The following is a 14,777-nucleotide window of genomic DNA, read 5'->3' on the forward strand; positions in this document are numbered from 1 at the left end:
TTGCAAGACGTTCTTTATACAGCCAGTTGGTCCCAAAAAACTTGTCCCACCAGGTGCAAACAGGGACTGATTTCTGTGAAAGCTGCTGTGGTGGAAGTCATGGAAAGCGGTGTCGACTGTGAGGGGGATTTACCACAGCAGGTTCCAGAGGACATCCTACCCCTGTGGCCAGAGGAGAGGGGAGTGAGTGAGGATGGAGCTGCAGGAGAAGTGGTGGGCACAAAGCAGGGGGAGTTCTCAGCCTGGGTGTCACATGAGGGGTTCACTTGGACAGAGGTGGTTGCAGCCATTGGGGCATTTGGCAGGTGGTGGTGGCAGCATCTGTGCCAGGTCACAGGGAATTCTTGTGTTCTCTCCTTTGTGCTTCCTCTCTGCATCCCTAATGTTTATGCTGTTAGAGGAAAAAATTCTAGGATCCCTGCCTTAAGTGTAGAGGATGTTTTCCTAGAAGGAGATGATGCATTGAGGATACAGCACCACAGGCTTTCTCTGGGCTTCACCTGTACTTGGAAGTAGATATTTGCTTGAAAAGTTGTTCTATGCTTAAAGAGTTCCAGCATTTAATGTTTGTTTATGGCAAAATATTGCAGCCTCAGGTGCTGACTGAAGGACTGTGATGCTCCCCACTGCAATCCTGCTGGCAGTGGGATGCACTGAGGGGCTGGATGCGGTCAAGGTGCCGGGCTGAGGGATGCAGGTTCAGGTGGGAGTCCTGGTTTGGCTCCCACTGGGCTGTCCCAGCAGGGGTGATTTATCAGTGCCACCAGCCTGTTTGCTGATACAGAGCTTCTGAGCAGTACGTGGTCCTGGGTGATATATCAAGTGATACTTCTTTTTGATTCCTTTCCAAGATGTTATTTATTATGACTTTTTTTCTTTCTCTCTTTCACGGTTCAGCCCTTTCCCTTTGTCCCCTGTGTGCACACAGTGTCAATGACAACCAGCCCTGCAGCTGGTGTCCCCCATGCTGCTGACAAAGGGGGCTCAGGGGTGATGTCCCTGCTCACAAATGTCTCCTCAGCTGCTGCTGTAGCTCAGGGGACAAGTGTCATTTTAAAGGGTGGTGCAGAGCCAGGCAGAGATTTGGGAGCACAGCCAAGAAGAAAGATCATATCTTCACAGAAAGGTGTACTGAGACATAAGAGATTTATCAGGTTGTCATTTGTGAAGGGGTGAGAGGGAAGATAATTCCCACCTGGGTTGTGAAAAATGCTCCTTACCTGAAGACAAATGAATTTTTTTTTCTAGACTGAAGGTGGCATTGAGCTTTAAAAGTTAAAAAAGGATGTAGGTATTTTAAACTTGCTTAGAAAACAGCTGTAAAGCCTCATCCCCAAGGACACTTGAATTTGGGTAAAGGAAACTCTATGATTTTTTCAGTGCTATGTGCAAGAGAAAGGTGCTTCACTTATTGAAGTGGGGTTCCTCTCAAAAAAAAGTGAGGAATCACTTAGCTTCTAGAGTCCTCCTGTCCTGGGGAAGTTTCGGTGTCTGTCACAGTGATTTTAACATTGTGACTGTCGTCTAAACATTTTCTCTCATGCAGCAACTACATAAGAGTAATTAACCCAGATTAATCCATCTCTGTTTTCTGTGTGTTTAATAATGTCTTATTGCTATGTTTGATAGTTAATAGGGCAAACAGTTTTTTCAGAAAAATAGAATTAGAAAGTCCTAAAAATGTATGTTAGAAAATAATATCAGCTTTCTCCAGACTCAAGTAGCAAGCATAAAGGATTCCTTTCTGCCCCAGCAGGTGCTTATCTAGTGATAATTCAGGTTTTTCCAGGTGTGAGGCTGGAGATATTAGATATAATCAGACAGCTTCCCCATGAGATTCTCTATGTGCTTTATTATAATGTCTATGCAATTTTTTCCCCCCTTTATCTAGTTAATTCTGCAGTTTCAAATGCATGCAGCAATTTGAGTCAGTGCGGGGTAAATGTCTGTTTTCTCTGGTGCTGGCAGGGTGCAATCATCCCCAGGCTGTGGGACCAATCACTCCAGCAAAATCTCTTTGAATTAGTGGCAGTGGGAGGAAAGAGGACGAGGAACCCGATGGGATTTGGCTTGGGATGTGCCGTACAGAGCACTGGACTCTGGGGGTCAGCACAGCCAAATAAATGAGCGTGAGCCTGGCTAACAAGAGCCTTTTGTGATTCAGGGTGACTTCCTGAAAACAGTATTTGGGGAAAAAAAAGTAAATATTTTCATCTCAAGCAGTGCAACTTCACAATTCCAGCACCTGTGTTTTATTTTGCATATAGATTGGGATGAAAAGCATTGACATAAATCCTTCCTGCTCTGTTCTTCAGAGTCATCATATCTGAGCCTCACATTTGATGGCACACATTAAAGATAAGCTGCAGACAAGAAGCTGGAGTTTTTAAGGGGCATTTTTTAAAAGCCATCTACTTTGTTATCTCTTTTCTAGTAGGAACTGCCTCAAGCTGCAGTGAGCTGAGCAACAGCTGCTGTGTGGGGGAGCCTTTAAATTGATCTTAGGGGCAAAACCTGTGTGCTTGGAGTTGCAGTCTTAATTAAGCCTTAATATTGGCTGCCTGTGAGATCTTAGGGGTGTCATGAGCTGTTTTGCGAATTGAACTGTGTGGAAGACACTGAGGGGATGGAGCATATCCAGAGAAGGGCAGGGGCAGGGTCTGGATCACAAGTCTGGTGAGGAACTGCTGAGGGAGCTGGGGAGTGGCTCAGCCTGGAGAAAAGGAGGCTCAGGGGGGACCTTCTGTCTCTGCACAGCTCCCCAGTGGGAGGGGACAGCCAGGTGGGGGTCGGGCTCTGCTCCCAGGGAACAAGGGACAGGATGAGAGGAAATAGCCTCAAGTTGCACCAGGGAAGGTTTAGATTGGATATCAGGGAAGAATTCTTCACAGAAAACAATGTCCAGCCCTGGCACAGGCTGTCCAGGGGAGGGGTGGAGTCAGATCTCTGGAGGGATTTAAAAGACATGCAGATGTGGCACTTGGGGACATGATATAGTAGTGGCCTTGAGAGTGCTGGGGTACCAGCTGGACTTGATGATCTCGGAGGGCTTTTCCAACCTAAACAATGTTATGATTTACCCCACTTCACAGTCTGATTCTCTGCTGATTCTAATCCCCTCAAGAAACTCAAAGGAGAAATCATCCCTTACTGATGGAGGAAAAAAGAGGGAGGTTTAGGGCCTCTCTCTAGCTGGGATATGCCAAACATGCCTGAGAGAAATTTGGCTTTTTGCCTCTTATGTAATGATTATATCCTGCCAAAGCTGCTGATCCTTGTGTGCAGGTGACAAGGAAAGATGAGTGGATGCTGCTCTCCAACAGCTGAATTCTGTGATTCAAATCTAATGGAAACAACATTTAAATTTCAAGTTGCAATGACATTACCTACAAGCTACTCAACACTGTAAGCAGCATTTAGTAATTTCTGGAGGTCAGAGAGTATGATTTTGTTGAGCAGGTACAGGTGGTTGCAGGGCAAACAATTACTCTTGGTAGAAATCAGAGCCCCTTATTTGTTTCACTCTGCCTCCTACCTCGAGGGCTTTTTTGAAACTCAATGAAATAAGGCCCCAGAGGTTATTAGCATCTCCCTTTTCTATCATAACCCAGAAGTGGGCACTGCCTAGGAAGGCACTGATTGCCTGTGCTGTCACCAGCTTGTTGATGAACCAGAAAAGCTTCTATTAGTTTATGGAAATGAGATTTAGACTTACACAAAAGCTTGACACCGTGCCATGTTTTTAATTAGTTTTTTTGAAAAGATAAGTGAGATGAGACACGCATACGCCGCCGGTTCTTAATGTGGCTGTTAAGGAGCAGGTCCTTGGTTCTGAAATCTGTGTCTTTTTGCAGTGATCTCATTTTATAATTACCATTTAAACAAGTCAGGCAGATTCCTCTAAGTCTGCTCTCCCTAGCAAATACCTTTGCAGTTGGCCTGTTTCTTTCAATGAGAGATTGTCTGGATTTGTTTGCAAGCAAATGTAAGAGCAACAGGTAAAATCAAGATCAGTTACTTGATTATTCGTACTGCTAATTTTAGTACTAACTGAGCCCTTTTAATTAAATATTTTTCCTTGATATTTTTAATCTTATGAAGCTACAACTGATTCCCCAAATCTTGTGATTTATGGATGGGATTATTAGTGGAACCTGGTCCCATTGTGGTTTCTTGAGGGAATCACTAACATTTTGAAGACGTTTTTTCTTTTGTGTCAGGAACCAGCTTTACATAGGCAAGTAAATGTGAAAAAAATGTAACCTTCTTCATTGTCTGATCACCTTAAAATATCCCCTAAACTGTTCAGTTTCAGATTTTGACAGATTAACAGATGACAGTTTGTTTCATCACCTTTGATAAATCTGGCTTTAATTAACTGACGTTTTAATGGTTCCTAAGTGGACACAGGCTTCAGTATAACTGAATTTAATTTAATTTGTTGGGCATGATTCTGCACTGGGTAAGTCCACAGCCAAGCCTGTGTTCTCATCCCTGCTGCAGCAGTTCCAGCCCACAATCCATCACCCACAAGTGTCATTAAGAGCTGGTCCCAAGCCCAGCCAAAAGCTGGGTAGGGATAGCAGGAGCCTTTACAAGCTCTCCATGTGACTGCAAATTTGTAAATAACTGGGAAGTCAGGATTATTTACTTGAAAGAAAAGGCACATTCCTTGTAGGAGTCATGCCTGGCATAGGATGTCACCTGGCAGTGTCCTTGCTGTGTGCTGAGGACCCGTGCACACCAGCACAGCTCATTCCTCCCTAACTCAGTTAAACACTGACCCCAGCCAGACATGAGAAACCTCCAAAAACACCAAGAAAGTGCTGGTTTGTTACATGGCAAATGTCTGAGGTTGGCATTTTAAAGGGATCTGGAGGAAAACCACCACAACCCAGTGCTGAGGCACCTTTGAATTGCCAGATCCATGCGATGCTGAGGAGATACTGACACTGAATCCTGCCTTTTGCAAGATCAATATTTGAACAATCTTTGTTCTCTAAACCAGGTATTATAAACTTAGAATAAAAACCATCTCTCTTTCATCAAATATATTTTCCATCCTGTATCTGGGCTCCAGGGTCCAGAGAGACACTTCACCTGCTCTTCTAGTGCAACTCATATTTGTCCTGTTCAATGAAGCTGTCTGCAGTTTAAAAGTACACAGAGATGGGCAGAGCATAAGCTGTACAAATGTTAGCACTTGAGTTTGAAGGCCTCTATTAAATTGGCCTACCTATATTTGCATGTGTATTTACTTAATTCCTTTCTTTAACAAATATATTCAGCATGCCAGGGGAATGTTTCTCTGTTTTACCTGCTGGCAGGGCATCTGTATCACTTCCCACCTACAAGTGGTGTTGCATCAATCTCTACCTGTTGCCAAAGAGATTCATTTACCAAGAAGCTAAAATACTGTGTTTAGAATATGAAATTTAATTTAGTAATATAAATAAAAGAAAAAGAAAAAATGTTGTGCTTGATACTTTAGCTGTTGTGGTCCCCGTGCCTCTAGCTGGAACATGTATAGCTATTTTTATAAGCTATGTACTTGTTTTTCTCAATGGTCACAGAAAAGTTCTGTTGACTGCAGCATTGAGGAGAACAAGTACATAGCTTATAAAAATAGCTATAAACCCACATCATTATGTTCATACAGGACCTTTTTGTTCTGATGGTGCCGTATGGAAGCTTTTATAAAACTGATGTGGATGGAGACTCTTCACTTTTATGTTACAGTTCTTGAAGGGCATCGGGAAGGGTGTGGGAGGGTGGGGGCATCTCATCAAAACCATGCTCTGCAAGCAGGTACTGCTCAGTGTATTAAAGATAAATGGTGTGACACCCCATTTTACTCAATCATAGCTACAGTGAATGATAATTGGGTGACTTACCCTAGAAGGGTTGGACAGACTATGCGAGCCCTGATGTGGCGGCTTTGCTGTGTCTGGATTCAACACCTATGTCACTTGGAGAGTTTCTCTGAGCTCATAACCTCGATGGCTGTTTCCATCCCTCACTTCCCTCTGTCTGACTTATCTCCTGGCCACTTCCAAAGGGGTTTATTTAAAGTGGAGTTGGAATATAGAGAAATTATGTCCAACCTGGCAATGTAAGGCACTGCCAAGAACTGTGGAATAAACAAAGGCAAGCTGCTTACAGCGCCCTGGCTGACAGCAGGATTAACAACTCAGATGCTGACAGAAGTGTTCCAGCAAGTGGAACTCTTACCCCTGGCCCCAAGAAACCCCTGTGGCAACAGATACCAGTTTCTCCAGCCATGCAAGAAGGAGGATGCTCACCCAGCCACTCTCTGGCAAAGCTCTTTCAGGGTCCATCTCAAGGCCATTCACTATGCTCAGCATGCACTGAAATCACAATTAAATAAGTACTAATATTAATTTAATTTAACTATTACCTGAGTATAGCAAGGAAAAATTAATTTCTTTATTTTTATGGTGTAATATTGCTTCTGCAAACTCTTCAGCAGAGAATGGGGAACCCTGGCAAGATTCTAAATATTGCTAAATGCTGCCTTTAACCATGCAATGTCTTAGCACACAGAGGATGAAATTAATGAATCTGATTGTAATGAAGGTATAACAGAACAACGTGAGCATTGTGCCTAGAGGTTAATTATCAAGTAATTCAAGGGAGGCTGCCTTTATGAGATTAAGATTTGTGTGATAATGTTGTTTGCCTTTATATAAACCAAAATCCAATACTTAAAAAAGGAATAACAAATTAAATCTTTCACAAAGCAGGTAGATTCAGCTAGCTGTAACTGTTGTTCAGAAAAGCCTGGCATTTCTGCAACCTGAAACACAAGAAAACTTGCTTGAGATGCTTGGGCAAGGCAGGGTCTTGCCAAGGCAGATGAATGGATGGTCTTTGGTGATACAATCCCTGGTGCAGGGTACCCCAGCAGTGATGGGGAGAGCCTAGGTGGGGCTGCAGGCTCTTGCTCAGTAACTATGTGCGAATTGTGGTGAAGCCAGAAGGTGACTGATGAGCAGTCACACTATGGAGGAAAGAGTATGAGCAAGGGAGCTGGACCTGGGCCTGCTTTTCCGGGTCACTCCATCCACCAGCTCACTTTCTCAACACACCATCCAAAATATGTTACCCTTCCCAGCAACAATCACCCTGGGGAAGGGCAGAGAGGGTGGAGTGAGAGATGGAGGGAATTGTTTTGCCCAGAGGCAGGATTTGCTCACACACGAGGGGAAGGAGGGAAGACCAGACCTCTGTGAAACAGAAGAGGCCAGTATGTAGAAAACATAGTTTGGAAAAAACCGTGAGAGTAGAAAAAAATGGAAAAAAAGTGAGTAAAACATCTAGAAGTCAGTGAAACTTCTCCAGGTGATAGAAAGAAGGAGGGGCATGGAGTGTTGTGAGCTACACTGAGAGAAACCAAAAGTAGGGCAGGAGTGCAGATGTCTAAAAGTAAGGAGTTTGCAAGAGGAAGACTCAGCAAAAAAGAAATTTAGTTGTTTACCATAAAAGATGGTGGTTGTGGGAGTAGCAGCCTTGGTTTGGGTTGTCCACGGAAAAACTGTGGCTGCAGGGCTGCTGCCTCAGTTATGAATAAGGCAGAAATCTGCATGCAGTTTCATTTTCTAAAAGCTCCCACTTCAAGTGATTTCAGTGCTGGAATAAGCATTTAGTTTAATAGAAATACAGTTCTGAAGGTTGGGAGTCCTGAGGAGAGATTCCTGGTTTGGAATAAAGTCACTGTTCTTGTAACTGAGTTAGTCAAGGATTATTTTGATGCCTTGAGAGGCCACCTAAAAGCAGAGACTAGACAAGAATAAGGGAACAAAGGTAGGTATTTATTCAAAGGGCCTCCAAGGTACACCCTGGGCAGGCCAAAGGCTACACCCAAGATGGATCCCGAGTCACGAATTCTTCACACTTTTATAAGTTTGGTTCATTTGCATATCAGGGTTAATTGTCCAATTATTATACGCTCAGTTAATGATGTAATTACACCAAGTTTGTCCCCCTTCAGAGGCTTTTAGTTTACACATTTTGGGGTCTGGTGTCCTTGAGGTGGAAACCTAGAGAGGCTTGTTATGCCTAACCAGCATGAGAGAACAGTAGTCAAGAGGCCACAAGAAACTTCAGAGTTACACACCAGGCAGTACAGGACTTGAAAAATATAAAAGTTAAAACCCAAGGCATCAATTTTGGCCACTATGGGAGACTGAAACCCTCAGGAGAGGGAGGTTTTTTTCCACCACAAGATGGCATCAGTTTTGCAGAGATAGGCTTGCAAAAGGATCTTGGGCTGGAGACAAGAGTGGATGTAAAATAAAAACAAGATTTAAAAATTTATATCAGACTGGTACAACGAATTTGTCTCACAAGTGTCTCTTGGAAAATTGTGTTACCTAAAAGCTTATTTTGGATGCATCAAATGAAGGTTCCAGTGATCAGATTAGCCAGTGCAGGTGCTGATTGTGATCTTACTGACACGAACAACATTTTGCTTGCAAATGCTTTTGTGCTGTTTGTGCACATCAGATCTAAGTGAGTTTATATTTCCCTCATAGGCCTCCTAAAGCCTATCAGTTGTTTGCTGTAAGCTAGCAACAATATTTACCCTCATTTAACACTTATCTAATGTGTTCTAAAGGTCTTCATTGCAGTTTGCTTTATGGAAATCCTCATTTACATGTTCCATGCTTCACATGAGTATTTTCCAATCCTTTTTCAGGGCTCTATTTTGACTCTGTGTGGCCTCATAAAGTTTGTTCAAGGTAAAATCCCTCTAAACACTTGTGTTGCCTCATAAATCTCTGAATATCATCAGCTGGTCTGTGATTTATATTAATTTAAATAATTTTGTAGTTATTATTATAAATCTAGTAGTAATTCACTAGTAAACTCAGAATATATTGGTACTTCTTGGACTTCTACATTCAGAGGTGTCAGAGTTTTGATTTTTTTTTCCTTTTATATTAAGAAAGATCTCCAAAATCGAGTTTTGTACCATAGATCTGTGGTATAGTCTAAAAAGAGGCTCTTGACAACATTTCAGAATGGCCACACTCCTATAAAAAGAGCGAAAAAAATATATCATTCCTTCTTCTATTAATGATTTATATCTCCTTTCTTGTTTTTTTTTTGTTTTAAAAGCCACACTTCTCAAAGTGTCACGCTGGAGACTGTAACTCACAGTGTCATAAAGTTATGACAAGGCATTTGGAGATTTATCAAGTGCCACCACAGGTTCTGCTTCGCCGTGTTTTGCAACTTAGAGCTGCCAAAGGCTTATTTCTTTCAACTGTTGTGTGTGTGTGTGTTGCTTTGGCTTCCATGAAACTCTCAAGATTCATGCTTTGTTCTCCTGTTTTTAGAAAAAGTCACAGGCTTTCATATGTGCTTATGGTGGATAGTGAATTCTCTTGGAGCCCTTCCACCACCAGCAATGTATGAAGCAATGCTGAGTCTCCATTCACAATAATGTTCATCTTCTTTTGTTCCTCTTGCAGCTCTCAAGTTATTTCTGAAGCATAAAGTGCCTTTGTAAGAGTTGCTGTAACAGTGATGGTTGTGTTTGATCTTGCATGTACTTCACACATGAAATTCTGCTGCAGTCAACGGGTGCTTGAGGCAGCAGGCTTCCAAACTTGGCCTGGGATTGCTATTTATGGCAGCATCCAGTCCCTTGAAAAGCACCCAAAAGATACTGCTTGACTCGATGTGTCTTTTTGGCGTGGCTGCTACTGGAGGGTTGAACAAGATGAGACAGAGAGAGAGGGACAGAAGGGCTTTTTCAAAACAAGCCACTTTGTAACAATTACACCCTGGCTCCACAATTAATTTTATCTAGATGGTCTCTGACGAAATTGCCAGATTAGCACTTCAAAATGACCAGGGCGTGGTTGTGTCCTTAGAGCAGCCCGAGGGCTGCTAATGAAGGAGGTAATTACACTTGCACTGAGAAGCACTCCAGAGCTGAGGCACTGGGGGGATTTCATGCTGTTCTCAAGATGTTTCATCTCTTCACCATTTTGCACCAAAAGTTGATGGAGCATCAAAGCAGTGACCATGTCTGTGCCCCGGAGAGTGCCTGCAGTAACCCTGGTCCTTTTCCCCCCAGGATTTGCTTTAGCTGGCCCCTAACAGACACCACGGAGCAAAGGTGGCACCTGCGTTTTCCTGTGTACATCACCTATTCCCGGTCATCCTGGGTCATTCCCAAATAGTGATTGGCTTTGCCTCAAGCAGGCAGGGCAGGACTGTGCTGTGCTGAGGGAAACCAGGTTTTTCTAACACAGGCTTGCCTGTGCAGCACAATGTGGTTGGGGTATTATTGTCTGGTTTTCGCTTTTTCTGCAGAACTTGGTGGAGGATTACAGGTGTGATGGCTTTTTGTTAACCTGCAGTTGGGAATGGTCTCTCTGGGGTTTCAGTCTGCTGGTCAGGAGCAGACTTGAGAGAAGAAAATGTTCATTTCTGGCGTCAGTTACCCTCCTTCCTGCAAGCAGAAATGGTTCTTTTAATTCTTTTAACTCCTCAGGAGCCTTTTGATCTCAGAAATGTTTGACAACTCATGTTACTAGCCTTTTGTTTGAAATGTGCTGGAAATAGGGTCTATTTTTTTGCCTTCAACACCACCATAGAGCATTTTAACTTCTTAATCATATAGAGGTAGCATATCATTATACAATTTTCCCTCTACATGTCCACTTAATGGTTTTTTACTCTTTTTAGTTCAAGGCAGTTCTTAATTAGTCCTTCATCAAATTATTTTAAATATTTCTTTCCTCTACATTTTTGGAAAAGTAGATAAGAAAATAAAAAGGCAAATTATATAATTGCAAACCTGGTACTTTTGGCATCAAAGCTCTTTGACAGAAAACCTGCAGGGCCAAAGAGCCTGGTGTATGAGGGCAAAGTCTCTAGCAACTCTGCACATGTTTTAGACACAGTTTGTGGTAGATTTTGCTTTATTTCTGCAGAGGTACTGCCCTTCTCCTTGGGCAGACTGTGCGCAACCTTGTGTTTCATGGCACAACAACTCACTTTGGTTTTATTGTAATTCTTTACTAGTGGCTGTAGCAAAGACAGAGTGCAAAGGCTCGTGGTCCTGACCCTGTCCCTGTCCCTGGCTGTATGTGTCCCTCCTAGCTAAGAGGCACCTGATGGATAATGTCTTTGAAAATGTACCAGTCATTTCCTGACAGTATAGAGGATATACTGCCACATGCCAAGTCCCTGTGCTATGAAATACATGTTCATATTTACTTCATAAATTTCCTGTGTTGGCACTGTGGTATGAGGCAGGACAGGTAATTTGACTCTTCCCTCTCTCAACATTCAGCTTTTGTTATTTTTTTTTCTTTAACTCCATTTGGATAGCTATACTCTCATACATAATGTATTCCTAAAAATGTATTCAAGTTTGAGCTGGCTGAACATGGTCCCCAGAGTTAGAATCAGTGCTACTTACAACCAAATAATCTAATGGGTTACCCTGTGTGTGGGAGATGCTGGGGGTGTGGAAATTAATTTCCTCCTGACTTGGAGAAGTGAAGGAGCACTTTAAAAATAATGGGAGGATTCCTGGAAGTGCTTCTGGGTTTCAGAGAGGGAAAAGAAGAGCATCTTCCAGCTTGAGCAATGGCTTTGCAGTACAGTAATGTACAGAGAAAGGAAAGAGGCACCGTGCCGAGGGAGAGGATCCAGGTACTGAGCCCAAACAGGTGGGGAGTTCAGATTTGAAACAAGAGGAACTGATGGAGTTGCTTATCTAGAAATGAAAATAATATAAATTAGATTCAGTTCAAGGGATTTGAACCCAAATGTACTTAGAGGTTCAGCTGGATTTCAATAGAAGCTTCTGGGCTGGCACACGGCTCTACAGGATGCTGTTTGCACTGCAATCCTGTGTGCAGTGACCTGCAGCTGCTGCTGTTACAGTATGAGCAGTCCTTAGAGAATTGTTAAGAATCAAAAAAGGCATGGGCCTCCTTTAAAGCCTCCACAACCTGAGGTTTTGCATTATGCAGCTTCTGGGGGGAGGTACCATGTGGGTGTGATGACCGTGGATGATGCTGGCACCGCTGTCTCCAAGAAGCTCCTCTGGAGTCTCCTGGAGGAAGTGGAGGAGAAGGACTAACAGATCCCTCTCTGCTAACCTTCCCTTGCACTCTGGGTTGCTGGGGATGGGGTTGCTCTGCTGTAATTGCTGTGATGTTTTTCTCTGTTGTGAATGAGGGAGGAAAGCTTTTTCATCCAGCTAGATGATCTTTCCTTGCTAATCAGCAAGGGGCTTGGCCAGTCTCTGAATTCTTGGAACTGACTTTAAAGAGAGAGATATGCATATGTTTGTGATTATTTTACACCAGCATTATTTTGTAATGAGATTGTTGGCAGAAGCTGTTATTGGGAGTTTTCCCTGTCTTAATTTAAACTGAGACTCATCAAATTAAATTGAACCAGGGAATGAGGCATTCTGAATTTGATATCCTTCCTCTACTCTTTCTTCCTCCTCGGCTCCCAGTCCCACACATAATGTGAGTCTCAGCGTCCCTTGGCCAGCAGCCCTGCTCCAGGCTTGACAGAGTTTTCTCTATTTGTGAGAACAAAAGCTGTGGTGAGCCCGGAGCAGTCCCCTCAGACTGGCAGCATGCACAGAGCAGCAGCAGATGCTGGCATTTTTTGTAAACCCAAAACCTAATTATGCTTGGAGGAGTCCCACAAGTCTGGGGAAAAAAACCCCTCCAATGTGATTTATGTATTTCAGTCATCACTGCTGGGTTTTAAAGCAGCAGAATATGTTTTCCAGTGATGCTCCCTTTCCTCAACCTCAGGAAAACAGGCAGGAGTGTTACCTGAGCGGGGATGATGATGAGTTTGGTGCCTTCCCACTGTAGGGCTGTGTGTCGGGGCTCTCCACACTGTCAGAGGGAAGCTGAATTCTCACTGGGGCATGAAATGGGGAACCTGGCATTCAGCAAACATGCAGGTGTGGCCCCAGCAGCTTCTTTCAGTAAGTGTTTAGTGCTGATGGAGCTGCTTCCAGAGTGCTTTTAAGGATATCTGTCATATTACAATGTCAAAATCCAGTGTGACTCTCCACAGCTTATTATTTTTGCTGTTTCAGAGTGCGTATTTCTTGTTTTCATCTATATTGAACAGACACTTTATTCTTATCACAGTACCTGCCCTGAAAGCATGGATAGCTGGAGGACCTTGACCCTTTTATGATCCAGGCTTTCAGAGACTCAGAGCCAAAAATATGAAAACTGCCTTTCACAAAAACATAAATTATAAAGTGGATAGCAATTTTTTTCCCTATCAGGATAAAATTTGTATATGTCTGAAGCAGGAAAAAAGCTACATAGAGGAGAGGCAAGGCATTTCCCAGAGCCTTGAAAGGGCTCACTGGCTCTGGTATGCTTCCAGTTCAACTGGAATAACAGCCCATGGCAGCTTTTGGACATCTTTTGTGTCTCTGTAGATCTCATTTTAGGCGTAAAATAAATGTTTTGCCTGTGAAGACTAAAAAAAAAAGTATATTGTTTGTGCTCTGCTTGTGGATGATGGGGAGATGTTGTAGTCTGTAGACAAGTTCATTTGAATTGTACTTGCAAAACAGATTAGCAACAAGCAGAAAGTAAAACAGTTGCTTTGGGTGGTACCGGAGGTGAAGGCCTGTGGAAACTGGGCTCCCAGGGATAGCTGAGAGGAGTCTCTGTGTGCTGGGGGGGGTCTGAAATCCACCACGATGGTGTGGACATCTCCTCCAGCACAGGCTGGATCTGGAGGCTTAACAGAAAATGGCTTCTGACATGAGGCACAAGCATCTCCTGTTCCTTTTGGGCTTTCAGGCTCTTGAGAGATGATGTCACTCAGAAGATGCTACTGAGCCAGGGACTTGGATTTCAGAGGGTGTTGGCAGTTTGTAGAGGGCTGAGCTCTGACTGGAGTTAACAGACACTCCATGCTGTGAACCTGCTCCTTAGGCCCCTGTTTGCCCTGGAAAGTTCCGTGTTTGTGGATTTGTCTGCAGTGGTGCTGTGGTTTGGGTGACAGGGCTCTTTTGAAGTAATTGCCTGATTGTCCCCACTTCCTGTGCCCTGGTTTGTGTGGCAAAGCCATCTCCAAGTGCTCAGAGCAGGATCCCTTCAAATGAACCCGGCTGGGTAGTGGGAATATGCTCCAGTCCTCCAGTGCATTCAGAGAAGGGCTGCTCTGACACAACCCCCTGGAACATCTGTGGTTTGCCCATTCCCCAGCACCAGCTGTTCCACACTGTGCATCCCATCCCAGAGCAGCTCCATAGGCGCAGCCTCGGCTGCAGGAAAGCTGATGCTGAGACAACAGTTGGACAAAGCACCATCAGTCTTTTTAGTACCCTGGCATGATTTGTTACAGCTGAGTCCTTCCAGCAAATCCTGAAGATTTTCAGCAGCTATAAGCTTTTATAGCAAATCAGATTCTTCCATCTGGCTGACCGGGTATAAACACACATTTCTCAAGCTGGCTTGTTATGATGTGTTGGTATTAAAAAGACAGCCCACAATGAGAAGTGGAGTGTTCATATGTGTCTGCTCTTGATGACTTGTGCCTCTTGCAAATGAACACAAATAACCAGGAAAATCAGTTTGCATGTGAAATCTCAAAACCAAAAACTCGAGCGCAGCAAAGAAACAGATTGGTATGGTAAAACACTGAAGCAGGCTGACCATGATTGCTGCTCTGAGAGAAGCATTCTAGAGCAATAAAGAGCTTATGGAATATTGATAGGGAGCTGCCTGGAT

The sequence above is a fragment of the Corvus brachyrhynchos genome, unplaced genomic scaffold (assembly GCF_000691975.1).
Source record: "Corvus brachyrhynchos isolate BGI_N302 unplaced genomic scaffold, ASM69197v1 scaffold54, whole genome shotgun sequence".
NCBI classification, from domain to species: domain Eukaryota; kingdom Metazoa; phylum Chordata; class Aves; order Passeriformes; family Corvidae; genus Corvus; species Corvus brachyrhynchos.